At 42.7% G+C, this 16,727-nt stretch overlaps 1 protein-coding gene across 10 annotated transcripts in view; it reads right to left on the bottom strand.

Moving 5' to 3' along the window:
* Positions 1-13,508, bottom strand: part of LOC135495436 (uncharacterized) — a 69,829-nt gene extending 56,321 nt beyond the window's left edge. For 8 of the 10 annotated variants that reach the window (XM_064784064.1, XM_064784071.1, XM_064784067.1 and 5 more), the window contains exons 1-2: positions 13,326-13,508; positions 11,203-11,297 (exon numbers count right to left, since the gene is read on the bottom strand). The gene's annotated coding sequence lies outside the window, so the exon portion shown is untranslated. Of the gene's footprint in view, positions 1-11,179; positions 11,298-13,325 lie in introns of all 10 variants that reach the window. The other 2 variants (XM_064784072.1, XM_064784073.1) reach the window with 2 other exon arrangements.
* Positions 13,509-16,727: the final 3,219 nt, after the last annotated feature.

Genomic DNA, 16,727 nt, shown 5'->3' with positions numbered 1-16,727 from the left:
ATGCATGCTCTATTCATGACGTCTCCCAATGGAATTGTATATGTATTTGTCAGCTTGTGTTTTAAACTTGTGTGTCAGGGGAGTGAATCTTCACTGGGGAGAAGTGTCAACATGTTGTATGCAAAATATGGGTTAGATAGGAACAATGTGGACAGCTGGGGAGATATGTTGAGGGTTTTTTATATAGTGAATGATAAGAACGGGCAAAATAGGTTAGCGGAACAGATTAGCGAATTGATGGTCATGCGAGACGTAGGGGATGCGGCGTTTAATCATAGGGAATTAACAGAAATGATTGATTTTCTGTGCACTAGTTAAATTCTTTGAACCTTGATTTTTCACGGATATGTAAATAGATCGTTGTAAACAAGCACCTAGCACCCAGCACAAATCTGTAAATGCACCACATGTGTCAGAACTATTTCTCGACGAATAAACACACATATATATATCGTGAAAAGTACTGGGCCCAACACAGACCCTTGCGGCACTCCATACTCCAGTGACACATCAGCTGACGTAAAACCCTGTTTACATACAGAAAGTTGTCTGTCCTCGAGATATGAACTGAACCAGTGCTGGGCAGTGTCCGAGAGTCCTATCCTCTCCTGGAGTCTGCCAAGCAGAATGGTGTGGTCAACCATGTCAAAGGCCGCAGAAAGATCGAGTAACACCAAGAGACCCTCATGTCCTACATCCAAGGATGTGAGTATGTCATTGGTAACTTTAAGAAGTGCAGTCTCGGTGCTGTGGCCTTTTCGATAGGCTGACTGATTCGGGTCATACAACTCGTTCACTGTCATATGCTCTCGTAGACGAACAGCTACAACCCTTTCGTTTAGCTTGGATAAATAGGTCAGGTTTGAAACTGGCCTATAGTTTGCAAGTTCATCACAGTCCAAGGTTGGCTTTTTCAACAAAGGCTTCACTAAGGCAATTTTGAGGTCTTTAGGTACATGCCCTTGCTGCATTGATTTGTTAACTATAGATGTGAGCACTGGCACAAGGGGAGTGACACATTTTTTCAGTAGGACAGTCGAGATCGGATCCAGAGTGCAACTCTTGGCCGGTATTGACAACACCAGCTTCCTTATTTCATCCTCAGTTGCATGGGTGAAACTGGCCTGGCCTGGAACACAGCATTCAACAGAGTCCTCTGAAATTGGTGTCGACACAGCATTGCTCAAAACGAGTTTTTCCCGAATCTTACTGATCTCACTTGTGAAATGAAATGGCCAGGGCCATTGTGCTCACCTCATGTGGAGGAAAGATGGATAAAGAGCATGGTATTGTGTCATGTAGTGTTAGGTTTGATGTAGGTCCAAGCAATTACAATTTCCCCAAAATGGCCAATTTACAATACATTCGACCTCTGTGACCTTGAAAAGTAGGTCAAATCAAAGAAGACCCGGGTGACACATTGAATGGTTGTTAGAATTAGATGTACCTATGATATAAAATTGGTGCCAATCGGGCAAGTCATTACTAGGAATAATGGCATTTTGAAGAATTTAGGATTTGGCCCCCTCCCTGGAGGCCAAACGGCAAATCAGATCGCACCAAACTTCGGTACCTGAGATCACCTGACCAAGGGGTACATGTGTACTTAATTTGTGATCAATAGTCATTGCAGTTAAGAAACGTGCCATAGTTAGGGCCTGACGGCGAATTTACGCCATTTGACCTCTGTGACCTTGACAAGAAGGTCAAATTAAAAACTTGTGTGACATATACTGTATGGTGGTTAGATGTACCCATGATATCAAATTGGTGGCAATCGGGCAAGAAGTTAAGGAATAATCACATTTTTAAGGTTTTTGGATTTTGCCCCCTGGTGGTCAAGTGGTGAATCATATTGGACCAAACTTCGGTCCCTAAGATCACCTGACTAAGGGGTAAATGTGTACCAAATTTGGTATCAATAGCCATTGCAGTTTAGAAACGTGCCATTGTTACATCCTAACGGCCAATTTACACCATTTGACCTCTGTGACCTTGAAAAGGAGGTCAAATCGAAAACCCGGAGGATATATGATGCACCTTTGCTAGAAGTACCTACCATATTTTTTTCAAAATTTCCCGACTACTATTAAGGGAGATATTGCATATTTTCACTTTTAACGTTTGGCCCCCTGGTGGCCAAACCATGAAACGAATCGGACCGAAACTTGGTCTCCAAGGTGTCATTACATAAGGGTACATGTGTACCAAGTTTCAACTCAATAGCTCTAACAGTTACGAAACGTGCCCTGCTAACGGACGACGGACGACGACGACGACGACGGACGACGGACGCCACGGTATGGGATAAGCTCACCTCTGCTAAGAGGTGAGCTAAAAAGTACAGAAATTCTCAGCCAACTCCTTTGGGTCATCGTGGTCCGGTAAGGGAGATGTTGTCCTCTTACCCAGGAGCTCATTTACTGCGGAAAATAGGTCTTTACAGTTGCTAGATTCAATCCTCGACTTATGGTACTGTAACTTGGCATTGTCAATGAGATCAGTCACAATTTGACCCCTCGCACGAAAAGCTGTCGACTGTCCGTGCGCTCCTTTTGCCACTTGCGCTCCAGCTTTCGCCTGTCTGAAAGGGCTTCACGAATCTCTGCACAGAACCATGGTGCCTTTGGCCTCACAATAACCGATCTAGTGATCACAGGCGCATGTTTATCAAGAGTATCCCGGAGATCGTTGTTATACTGGTCCACAAGTGCATCAAGATCATGCGAAGGATTCAAGACCAAACTTGATTGTTCAATGTCTCTGCAGAAGGCTTCGATGTCGATGTCCTTGATCCGCCTGAAAGTAGACGACTTTTTCAGCTGGGGTGGTTTTGCCATCTGAAGTCCACCATGCAGGGCAAAGTGGTCTGGCGGGGTCCACAATGAGGGGTCCGTGATGAGGTCTCTGACGAAAGCAGCGTCCTTCTGAGTGATAACGAGGTCGAGCCAATGCCCTTTTATGTGCGTCAGTTCCCGCACATCCTGAATCAAGCCCAGGGAATCCAGCAGTTCATTGAAATTGCGGACATAAGTATCAGACTCTTTGTCCATGTGAACATTGAAATCCCCCATTATCATGATATGCTCGGTTTCTGGCGTGACACGTTCCAGAAGTGAGGCAAACTCCTGAGTGAACTCCTGCACCAATCATGGGTAAGGGTCAGGCCTATAGCCAGCGATAACCCGGAACAAGTCCAAACCTGAAGGCACAGAGATGTCCAATTAACCTTCAAAATATCTAGCAGGAGGGAGTTTATTTCGTTTAAAACTCAGGCCACCTTTGAGAAAAATCCCAACTCCACCACCAGTTTTTGACAAACGGGGTTGATGCACAAAGTTGTATCCGATCAGCTGATTTGTAACACTGGATATGGTAATGTTATCTGAATTGTCACCTTTCAACCAAGTTTCAGTCAAAACCACAAAATCAGTTCTGTTTCTGAGGACTGATTCAGACAGGGCTGTCGTTTTTCAACGAATTGAATGCGCGTTCCAGAGACTGAATTTCATGAATGCCTGGCCCATAGAGATATGTTTGCCAGCCCTTTTTTCACGTCTGGTTAAACACCGTCTATGTATACCAAGTTCTTTTAAAGTAACCACAAGATTAGGTGAAACTGATTCCTTGCACTTGATCTGAGATCAAAAAGGACAGCCTTGGTGTACATACTGTGTACAATACCTTTGTTCCCTATACATCCACTGTACATGAGATTCAAATGGCCAGTCCTCCAATGTGTGTCCAGAAGAAGTAAAAAAGTCAATGCCAGAAAAGACATGAAAAATTTCTTTTTTCTCCAAACGAAATGCAACAACATGGTCACACAGCATTCATAGTCACAACTGGTGATACTAAGCGTGAATTAAGAATGTATCCATGGAAAATTTGAAGACTTTGTGAAGAGGCCCAAGGAGCGGCAGCAAAGCGCTCACTTGGCACTTGGCTAAAGCTCACATTTTGCCAAAACAAGCAAAACCAATATTCCTTCGAAAGATTAGGAAAATAGCAGTTTATATTGATAATCAATTAACTAGAACAGATATTTCTCCGAAACAGAGATTTGTGCTCTTCAGGGATCAGGCTTTTCTGAAAATTCAATATTTTGCTGGCGATAGGGCATCAGATTTATGTACTATCCCTACACAAGAGATAAAGCGATTGTCAGATGATTCAGGCATTAGCCTCTGCCATACATTTACCAAAACTGTAAGGGGTACTGGTAGTACTAAGCCAAACTCTTTCGTTCTTAAGAAGTGTGATGAACAAGTAGTATGTCCGGTACGAGCGCTGGATAGATATATAATGGCATGTAAGGACTGGGGTGTTAATTTGCCGAATGGGTACCTATTTCGGATAGTCAATGAGGGTGGGGTAGTACTGGATCAACCAGTTACGTATTGCACTATGTACGCTAGATTGAAAGAGTATTTGGTGATACTAGGTATATATAATGGTGAAACCCCACACAGCTTAAGGGCTGGATGTGCAATTTTTATGGGAATGTCTGGAGCAGTGGACAATGAACACCAGATGATGGACCATCTTGGATGGTACACCCCTGAATCTTCGCGTTATTATAGTAGAGTTAGGAGTCTGCAGGATTCAGCAGTAGTTGCAGAGCGGTTAGCCAAATCAACGCCACAGTCGGATCAGATAGAAAGTAAATATCACATGTTGTCAGATGATGGTTTGGTCAATATTGTACAATAGCAATCGGTGTGATAAGAAAAGGGATCTTTGGGTGAACGTTTGTACGATTTGTAAACTGTAATCCGATGATATTGTTGGAAATGGGTAATAGTGTTTTGAATGGAAGCCAGGATAACCGTTAATGATGTACCAGAGGCACGGCCAAGAGGAGATGGGAGACTGGTATACAACCCCTGATGAAAAGCGAAACTTGGATGAGAAGAGTGTTGTCCCCTCACTACCTCAATACGGGAATTAAAAATTTCTGCCCCTCCTCCCGCCTCAATACTTGGATTTCGCAACTCCTTTCATTGTTTGACATTGCTTGATTTTCATCCCAATACTTCTTGTCAAACATTGAGAGGAACGAGGTGACACTGAGGATGCAGAGGACGAAGACGGTCGACCAACACTGCGCTGTTATACTCCCCTATGGTGAGCCAAAAATGACCTAATTCCGAGTACTATGCGAACATATCTTGCATCAATCAAGGGACAATTGAACACAGCTTTGGTACTTGAGTGTATACATGGCCTAACAACTAGCTGTAAACACTTGCATCGCTCACACAAGTCACAGAAGGAAACATGATTGCCCCTTTCACGAGGGCTGGAGATGGTACATAAATTATGTACATGTATTTGATGCAAGGATTATTTTCATTGGTTGATCACTTTGCGCCACGCAGTACTAACCAAGGGCTTTACCTCAAGAGAGGCCTTATGTATTTATCATTATAGTTTAAAATCAGTCAAAAAATTTAAACTCATCACCTTTCAGAGCTATAATGACACTTATTGCAACTAGTGGGCCACTGTTGGTCCAACGGTGGCGCTGGCGCTGATCAGCCACTAGTGGCCCACCAGAGGGGGCGGACCAAATCCTCAATTGGGGTGCCGGTGGATTCCACCGATGGACTTCTGATTCATCTGCCAAACGGCCTCCGGTGGACCACCAATCTGGGATAACTTAAACTTAAGAGTAAGTAGTATCTAATGACACTCATTCGTGTAGCCATTTTATAACTCGTTAAGAGTGACTGACTTAGAGCAGTCAGGACCAACTCGAAAAAACGAGGTAGCAAGGAACCACGGTTTTCCTAGGTTCCAGATACCTTGAATAAGCGAGGTATTTTATGTACCCAGGTAAATCGAGGTTCAGTAGCAACCACGCAAAAGCGAGGTAGGCTGAAACCACGCTTTTGCGAGGTTTTACCATCAACCACGATTAATCGAGGATAAACATCCGATAATCACTACAAGCAGAAGATAATCCCATGTAAAATATTCACGAAGGTAGCCAACCAATCAGGGATGTGGATGCATTTGACCCCGGGTTTAGACCATCGGTCCGTCTGCTTAATCGTAGTTGAAGTCCAGCAGCTGCCATTAACTTAAAACACTAAAATCCGAATAAGTTCAAGGTTCAGTCAAGAGCCATAAACCACTCTATTGCGATGTAATATCTTGAATTCGATAAAAAAAGCCTCAGAACGTTACACGTGCATACATGACAAATCGCCCGATTATCAATACATCGCGTCCACTTCCGAACAATCCCGAGGAGAACACGCGGAGGTTGCCGAAGGTGCTTGCAATGTGCTTTTGGACCGCTGGTCGCTAAAAATAGCCATGACGCGCCACATGTAGCCCCGCCCACTAGCACGCCATTGGCCGTCTTGATTACTGACGTTCCAATGTAGCTGTTGAGCGACGTCATGGATGTGGTCAACCAAGTGCGCTGACAATTCGCGGGTTACTACCGGCATTCTCTACAACAGAGGTAAACACAACAAATGACGGCGCCTGTGTATTAGCCGATACACTTGTGGTGGAGAGTGCTTTGTTAGATCTTTAAATATTATAAACCGCGGGAATTTTAAATATGATCCCAGCCGTAGCACATCGAGCATGTCGAGAACTATGCATTCATCAGCAATGTTCAAGCGCGTTGTTATTTTCAAAAATAAAGCATTACATTGGCAGAGGCTGACCGATAATGCAGAAAATTTTCCGTATGAGATGACCGTTTGGCGACGGTAGTACTTTATTAGCGGATTAGCGGTGGTTCCCATTCCCTATCCCGTGGCTCAATTTTAAATGCTTTCCCCCGGTTCCCGTTCGACTTACCTTAGCCCCGCAGGACCGAACGCGGTACGAAATTCAAAAATCGAAAAGCCCGCGCAATCTGGCGTAGTGATGTCGTCATCACATTTGAATGAACCACGGAAAATCGAGGTGAGTCGAATTGGGCATTTATGAGTGCGGAACCTCGAATAAACGAGGTATCTGCTACCTTACAAAAACGTGGTTGCCCATAACCTCGCTTTTTCGATGATTTATGCGGGTTTTCCGTGAAGGTATACATCTACTTATAGACGCCGACAAGAAATCTCCGGTGCCGACCAATGGAACATAGTCCCAATCGCTAAAAGAATATACACATGTCTTGGGAAAATTACCGGGTCGTGGAGGAAAATTCTTTCTAAAGAGCTAGCCATTGCCAAAGGTGATCAAATAATCGGTTATTTCACTAGGATTTGATGCCTTTTCATAAACCTCTATTACGATACATTGTATTTTTCAGTGCAAACCGATAGAAGTTAAGTTATTGCACCCGCTGCATTGCACTTTTTCCGATTTTTGTTGTCATGCGCTCGCTGAGAAACGTGAATTGTTGTAATTCAGCTCTGCGCTTGTAACCTCGGAAAACCGTGGTTCTTGCTACCTCGTTTTTTCGAGTTGGTCCTGACTGTAGAGAATGGCAATATTTGGGAAAATTACGCAGTTGACCACCCTGGACCACCCTCGATGAAATTTGGTACAGTTGTTGGAATGGGTATCTCACGGACAACGCCAAAAAATTAGCCCCATAGCCCCAATGGTAAGCCAGCAGTGCCCCCTAAAAGGTCAAAGTCATACTCATTGTCCAAGGAGGCCAAAAATGAGAAAATCATGAATTTTGGGAGGAGCCTTCATGAGAATTTGGTTTAAACTGGGGTTTTACCCCAAAATTGACCTTCTAGCAACAATATGTTGCGCGAAATGGCTAGCTGTAATGCATAACTACTGCATTTTGGCTGCCATCTTGAATTTGGTGAAAATAATCAATTGCTTGGACATATCAATGGTGGTATTGGATAGACTGACCCCTAAAACCTAGGGTTTAACACCGGAATCAACCCATTGGCTTGATTGTGAGACAATATACAGCTATTTATTACTCATGGTATTTTCAGTGGCCATCTTGGATTTCACTATGATGTCCTGCATTTTCGATGTAGTTATTGGTTTTTAATAGATAGGCTGACCCCTTAAACCTAGGTATAGACATCAAAATTATTTATCTAGGGTGAATATGTGGTGAGTTATGGCAATTTATATGTATTGGAGGCCATCTTGGATGCCATCTTGAATTTATCCCCTTCTGCCCATGATCTGGAATGTCTACCCAAATTTTTTTACTCTCCTAGGGGTCCTCCACTAGGAAGAAGAGTCAAAAGATGGGAGGGGATTGATCTTCCAGATATCAGACCAACATATTACCAAAGCAAAACCTTCATTTTCTCATTATGAAAACCACGCTGACAATGTACAAAATGGTTTGTCTTTGGTACTTTCTCGGACAAACCGAAATTGGCTGGTGGCTGTTTTTTCAGAAATTGAGGCTTCATATCTCCAAACCTATAAAAAGTTCCCAAGAAATTCAAATGATGTCTGAATCTATATGAAAAAGACTATGTATTCAAGATATTCGAGGGTCTTGACAATTTGGACAAGAATTTCATGGCGCCCTGAAAAGTGTTCCAGAACCCACGAAAGTGCCTACTTTCCTCTCTGGAGCCAACTTCGGCCCCGTACTGTATAACTGTCCAAAAATAGAGAAAATAGAGAAAAATTGGATTATATATGATGTACCTTTAGTAGCTGCATCAGGGCTTTAGATAACTTTTTTGGTCAGGAAGTCATGTACTTCCTTTGATGCACCATTTTGGGAGTTTGGAGTTTTAACTGGCATTGCAAATACAGTACACGTTCTCTATTGCGGACATCCATGGGACTGGGCCCAGGTGTCCGCAATAGAGAGGTGTCCGCAATAGAGATGTTATGCCAAATCGTCCGATAGGTGGATTTGAAGTTCCCGCCTTGCAGGTCTTGGTTTTCTCTGTGTCGACATCTAGCGTAGAAACTTTAAACCTGTTGGCTGATCGGTATTTGCTTGTGATGTTGCGCTGAATGATGTGAGCTACTTTGGAACTCAGAGAGTGAATAATCTCTCTAGTAAAAGGTGCCCATTTTATTGCAAAATCTCCTCGACATGTCATAATGTGTGAAAAAACACCATAATTTCTGTCCATCAGCCACCTTTGATTAATAATAAATTTTTTCTAATTTCTCTACTAATGCATATTAGCCGCAACACTGACAAAACACGTGGATTTATGAGTGTCCGTTGACACAATAGGCCTATGTGATTAGTTGAAAAGATGAGTAAACAAATGCCGCGGCTTAATAAGGATACAAAAACACAATGCCATGGGGTAATTACGTTGATTAATTACGCAAATATCACACCTGTCGGGCCTACTTGACTCTCCAAGCGCACGTGGGAAACCATTGTTTTTGCCTACTGTCCGTAATTGGGAGGGAATTGGGCCAAAAATTGGCCATCGCCCTGTCCGCAATTCGGAGTAGAGAGGTGTCCGCCGTACAGAGGTTTTTGATATTGGAAATGACTTAGAAAAAATCGGGACTGGCCGGACGTGTCCGTAATGTAGAGGTGTCCGCCTAGCAGAGGTGTTCGCTAAGGGAGGTTCTACTGTACTCCCAACTTGTCAGTATTACTATTATCCCAGGCTGGGCGTACAGATACTTCCAATTTCCTAAGGTTGGAAGTATAAACTCATGTAATGCAATGCATGTTATGTTATGCAATGCATGTTATGTTATGCAATGCATGTTGTGATCCAAAGTTCCCTTGCATCTCAAACCACAGAGTATGTGTAGAGCTTGTCCTATTTCGCCACCTCGTCGTCTTAGTTGATAATGGCTGTTCCAGGCTTCATTATTCATGCTCCGTTTCAACAGCTGGAAAGCCGACGGGAACCCCTGAATTCCGAAATGAAAGCCCCTAAACAATGGAGCCAAAGCATGACAGATTGGTACTCGAGTTCCTCGTTGGTGGCACTGCCGTGCAGAATTCGTAATTAGATATTATCAATACCAGTAACCTTGAGATTCAGTAACCAATCACAGCTCTCACTCTGGGCACGTGCCACTAGGATGACTTCACCGGCCGCCAAATATGGTCAGCTACTATCGTAGTACAACATTTTCATTCATAAAGCTGTACATGCAACATTGTTCATTGGCCAGCCGCATGATTAACAGGACTTGGGCATGGTAGAGTAGCGCCAGCGGGGGGTTTTGGAACTAATTGTGACAGACTGACTATCAAGTGCCGGCCGTGTTGAGGAGTGTGAGGCGGGCGGGCGGGCGGTGAAAGTTTAAAGTTTGACGCCAAACACATTGGGACTCGGGATTTTTGGATGTCAGAATACACCTTCAGATATATTACAAAGCCTACGCTGAAATCAGATGTTCATTTAGGGGGTGTCACAATACGTTTTTGGCCCAGAAAACCTGGCGTATTGCTCTTTTCCATGGGCGTATATACGCCCATACGCCCGTTATCTAAAGCCATGTTGCATCTACATGTACAGTAGAAATATGAGCATCTTAGCACGAAGGGGGTCATCCCTATGTTCCCCGGTAACTATCTTCCCCCAAGAGGTAGGCCTACCTATGTTCCCCGGTACCTATGTTCCCCCATATAGTTTTTATGATACAGTCAGTGTATGTACCAATTTAAAGCAAAGGCGCATGCACCTTGGCCTTTAAGTCACGAAACAATGAATCTATGCTGAGTAAAAATGTCTTTTAATACAAACAAAAAATACTAAAACTCTGCTTTTTGGGGGATTTCTGGGAATTGCAATTTCCTGGAATTCAGTGACTTCATTCTGTGAGGTCTTTCCAGGAATTTGTGGACACAAACCGTATCACAAAAAACACACTTTTCTTTGAGGACATAGGTACTGGGAACATAGTTACCTGGGGAACATAGGTACCGGGGAACATAGGTACCTCATCGGGAACATAGGTACCAGGGAACATAGGTACCGGGGAACAAAGGTATGCTCCCGCACGAAGGATATGGGAGCTAGACCAGTTTTAAGTTTTTTAGAAAAGGCCACCTAGTGGGCAAACTAAGAATCACACCTCACCCTAATTCAAACTCGACCTAGATTTTAGTGTCATCTACATATAAAAAATGAAAAGGATCCGTCAACAACTGAAGACGCTAGAGTGCTGAAAAGGGCACCAATAAGGAATCTGCCATTTTCCGCCATTTGACCCAGTTATCACTCAAAACAAGGCCAAATCAAAAAACGTATTATATAAGATGTATCCACAATAGATGTACCTGTGATAAATGAACTTGCTCACCGTATAGATATTTGGTGGTTGGGAATTCATCCTGGTTAAGGTCATGGGTCAAACTAAAGTCAGTATGACATGTGATGTATCGTTACTTGGAGTACCTGCAATAAAAATATCATCGAAAACAAGTTACCAGTGAGTAATGGCACTTTTTACCTACTGGTGGGCAAGTCAGATTGAACCGAAATTCAGTGACAGTGTCAGAGGTTATATGACGTAGGGAGTCATGTGTACCAAAGTTCATAGCTTTAGCAGTTAAGAAACGTGGTCAAATCAAAAACCCGTATGACATGTGATGTATCCTTGCTTGGAGACCCTACCATAAAAATGTTATTGAAAACGAGTGACTAATAACAGAGCCATCACACTTTTTAGGTTTCCACTTCTGGCCTCCTGGTGGCCAAGTCAAGGATCAGATCAGACCGAAATTTATTGGCAGAGGTCACCTGACCTGTCCTGTGTACAAAGTTTCAAGTATCTAGATCTAGCGGTTATGAAACGCCCCCCGTTTTTAAAACAGGATACAGACAACGAAGATGACGAACGACGGACACAGCGGTGTTGTATAGACTCCCCTACGCCTACGGTGAGCCAAAGGTATCTGCCCATTTCGCCTTAACCTTATTCGCCTTATCCAATTTTGCCTTCTCCCATTTAGCCTTCTCCTAACTTGCCTTTTCTCAATTTTCAATTCACCTTCTACGATTTCGCCATCGTCTTATCTCGCCTTTGTTCCAATTGGCCTTCTTCCTAACTCGCCTTCCTCTCATCTTGCCTCATCCTAGTTTGCCTTTTCTTATTTCGCCTTTGTCCTATTCTGCCTTGGTTCCATCCTGCCTTATCTCATCTTGCCTTTTCTTGATTGACACAAAGGTCAATACCAAAACCATCTAAAGGGAACACTGCGTGGGACGTTCCTGAGAGCTAACTCGTTCTGTGAGAAGGCCTCATAATTCCCCAATGATCAAAGGAATACATCTTCCAGATTGCTGGAATGAGGCCTATTGACCATAGTCCATAATAAAGAACTTCAGAAGCACTCACACTTTGAATGATCAATAAAATACTTAGCACCCCCATCCCTCCTATATAGTACCAGGTCACAAGTCTTACTCATCAAAGAATGCCAAAACACTATGCCAAAATATTTCCATGAAAGACTTGGAAAACTCTAAGATTTGACAAACATGGGTAAAGATACTAAGTTGGTTTTGGAGATACATGTAAGCTTACATGCAGATGATTCAGAAGTTATGAAGATTTGAAAATATTGGTAATTAAGCAACAGCCTTGGGTAGGGTACCAAAACATAATTCGTGGAAACACTCTTATATGAAAGACTGGCCCCACAAACATGGGTAAAAGAGACAAAAGTCTTTTGTAATATGGTATGTAATGTAATATGACTATAATGGCTGAGAAGTTATCTACACTTGTAATTTTGGCAATGTCCACCGGGTTTTGGTTTTGGTACCCCCGAAGCCCTTCAACACTGTTGAAGACACTTTCATATGAAAGATTGACTCAACAAACATGGGTAAAGACACCAAGTTTGTTGCAAAGTAGGAAGAAGGCGAAATGGGAAGAAGGCGTAATAATACAAAGGCGGGGCGGGTAAAGGCGAGATAAGATGAAGGCGAATTAGGACAAAGGTAAATTAGGACAAGGTGAAAAAGGAGAAGGCAGATTAAGACAATGGCAAACTGAGACGAAGGCAGGAATGGATAAGGCAACTTGTGATAAGGTAAGATAAAACAGAGGCAAAATAGCATAAGGCGAAAAATGAAAAGGCGAAAAAAGACAAAGGCGAGATAGAATAAGGCGGATTGGGAAGAGGCAAAATTGGAAAAGGCGAAATAGGAGAAGGCGAAATGTATATTTTTTAAAGGCAAAATGGGAAAAGGCGAAAAAAGACAAGGCGAAATGGGCATGAACCCAGCCAAAGCTCAAAGCATGAGTAACATTACAAACAGCCATGTTTAGCTTTTTACAAAAAGCCCCCTGAGCCCCCAGAACTTGGCCTAGATCTTGCGCCCATATGCACATGGAAGGTGAAAATGATTCGTCAATAAATGAAGACAGTAGATCGCTGACAAGGAAAAAACTTGTGGTGTGGGATATTTGCCTACCTTTCACTTTCACTCACTGACTCAGCGTTGGAGTAGACGGTTAGTGGACTGAGTAGTGTCAGTGTGCTAGAAGTAGAACTTTGCTAGAAGTAGAATAGAAGAATAAATTATTCTACTAATATTCATCATTGAATCAACCAGAAGCCATGATACAACTTTGTACAATACATGTCTGGCAACGAAGTAAACAACTTGTCGCCAATAACAAAAGCAACAAAATCACAGAGGTCTCACTCCACAGTTAGCCTATCGGAAATCGGCCAAATCGGCCAATACTTCGTCCCCAAAAGAGAAACAATGGCCGGATTGGTTTGGCTTGCCTTGTGACGTCGAACTATTTTTACACCGAGGGGTTTTCCTGTTTTTCATCCGCGTTTGGGCTGGAATTCCTGGGTTTTTTCGAAGTTGCACATAGGCTCAATGTACAGCATGTACAGCGAGGCGGATCGAGGCTCTAAAATGGGTTAGGATTGTGAAGCGCTAACAATAATTGTGTAGCGCCGCGCTGAGGCACAATTTGAAAACCGTTGATTGTTAATATTTAGCGTTCAATTAGTAGTTAAAGAAGGTTTTAACGTCAACGAAACTAAATGCTGTTCAACGGGAATTCATTCCCGTAACGGTAAAGAAATAGCGTTGAACGGGAATTGGGCAATTGTGACCAAAATGGACCGCCAAATATATCATCCGTGTCTATGGACTTCTATTATGCCGCAATTATTATGATCGCTATAGTATGACTTTTGTACACTTACTTGCCTAGTTTTCCCGATAGAGGCGCTGCTGTCTTAGCGTGGAAACAGTCGTTGCAGTATGCGCCGAGCATAGGCCATTCAAAATTAATTTTTAGATTTACGTCACTCAGATCTGAAAAATTTGGTGGGGAGGGGAATTTGTTTTTTACTTTTTGACATTTTGAAATCCGTGTCCTCCTCAGTTCGAAAAGGATGAAAGAACCTTCCACTCTAGTCTATTCCCGCAATGCGGCGTCGGTATACTATTGCGTACTACATCTAAGGGGAGTTGGATATTTTGGCTAGTAAATGGTCATATAAGCACTGTACCGAAGCTATCCCTATGAGGAGTAAGTTGTGCCAGTAGGGCCATAAAAAAGGTTTCCAATGGGCTTCAAGACCGAACTGATACAAAAAAAAGTGTTTTTTTTAATTTAGCAAAAAAAAAAAATGTGTATGAAATTTCATGTTCATAGCTTTATCGGTTAAGAAACGCTGACTCAAACGGACAATTTACGCCATTTTACCCCTGCGACCATGAAAATTAGGTCAAATCAAAAACCCGTATGATATGTGATGTATCCTTGATAGGAGAACCTACCATAAAAATTTTATCGAAAACAAGTCACTCATATAAAGAGAAATTTCATACACATTACTCCGATGTCATTTAACCGCTTACACCTAATGGGGAAGGCTAGATCCGGAGTAGTTTGCGTATGCTCATGAATATTTAATTAGAAGTCTAGCTATGAATAACTGGGGAACACCATATGACGTCATCAATGGAATTTCCGCAACTTTCGGAAATACTGACCTTTGAATACTTTGGAATTCCCAACGTAAGCACAATGGACTTGGAGAAATTTATGAATAGAAGTTGTATTATACATTCCGTTGTAAATACATTCGGAGAGGGGGGGGGGGGGGCTTCCGGGACTCAGTAGTCTTAAAGGTGTATAGGAGGAGGGGGAGGGCTTAGCCTGTACCTGTAGCCAAATGGAAATACCAAATACTCATGTACAATGATCATACATAAGACATAAGTGACCTGGAAAAAGTTAGTAAGCCTTTGGCCAAGGTATTTGAGCCACCAGTAACTGAGCTGATAAAAAAAGTGTCCCCGTGTCCCCATTTGTGCCACGCTGGCATTACTGGACATGTACTAGAGTAGAATATTGGAAGAGAGGCCATACATGTATAGCCACACATGTACATTGGACTCAAAAGATTGCCCCGGGCGTTTCAGAAAATGTTACCAACACACAATACGATCTGCTTAAAGGGACAATATAGGCAGCGGCTAGGCAGGCCGCCATCGTTTCACGCGTCATGCGCATGGAATTCTGGGCCCTGATGTACACGTGTTCTTCTATTTTAGTAACGTAAACACAATTACTATAATGAGCGTACGCGAACTACTCCGGATCTAGCCTTCCCTGACACCTAATTTTGGTCTGATGCGATTCTTGACCTGGCCATCAGGGTGCCAAAACTAAAAAAGGTAAAAAGTGCAATATCTCGCTTATTAGTGACTTGTTTTTAATGATATTTACTGGTAGGTACTCCTAACAAGAATGCATCATATATCCTCTGGGTTTTTGATTTGACCTAATTTTCGAGGTCACAGAGGTCGAAAGGCGTAAATTGTTTGTTTGAGTGTAACTATGGCACGTTTCTTAACCGATAAAGCTATGAACTTAGAATTTGGTAGACATGAATCCCTACACCATGGAACCTCCGACACTGAATTTCTGTCTGATCTGATTCTTGACTTGGCCAACAGGGGGCCAAAGCTAAAAAAGGTAAAAAGTGCAATATCTCGCTCATTAGTGACTTGTTTTCGATGATATTGTTATGGAAGGTACTCCAAGCAACGATACATCACATGTCATACCGATTCTGGTTTGACCTATATGCTATACATGAAGAACGTTTCTTAACCATGATGAATTCCTAACCAGCAAATATCTAGACTGTGAGCACAATGTCTCCTGACCGTTTCATTTGTTCTCGAGTTTTTCACTCTTCACGCTACTTTGGAGTCAACAAGACGAATTTGATTTGCGGAGTGCCACAAAAGTTCGATTTACCCTTAGAATGACGGTGTGTCATCTTTATTTGCCACGAGGGTTTCAACGTTATGTAAGCATAGAACACTTTTCCCAAATCTCATTGTATTGTGAACCCTGTTGGTGTAGAAATTGAGTCTCAAATGCAGCAATGTCAACTAAGCCTGAATGCTGTCCCCATCTTGAAACTGTGCGGGAGCCCCGCCTAGATTTTGATGACGAAGGTCTCGTAAAGATATAGTAATCGGTGATATGATTATCATATAAGATCTTTATGTGTTTCCTAAGACAATAGGTTACTTTTCTCATGGTTTTGGTGCAGAATCAGGCTACAGGTCATACCCAAATGTCCACTGAATTCATATACAGTGCTTGTCACATGGTGATGGGTTCAGTTCATTTTCCTTAGCTCAGGTGGCACAAGAGAATGGCGGCCTGACAACCTTCAAGTCAGTGGAGGACTCTTGGATAGCAGTGGTAGAGTTATTTGGTCACAACCACCCACAGTAAGTGAGAAATGCTTCGATGGTGGTGGTGTTGTTTCGCCACAGCAGTGGAGGGCAATTGTACCATGCTGGTGGTAGTACACCTACAGT

The sequence above is a fragment of the Lineus longissimus genome, chromosome 11 (assembly GCF_910592395.1).
Source record: "Lineus longissimus chromosome 11, tnLinLong1.2, whole genome shotgun sequence".
NCBI lineage: Eukaryota > Metazoa > Nemertea > Pilidiophora > Heteronemertea > Lineidae > Lineus > Lineus longissimus.
The sequence above is the reverse complement of the archived record's forward strand: the minus strand, read 5'-3'. Positions and strand labels throughout refer to the sequence as shown.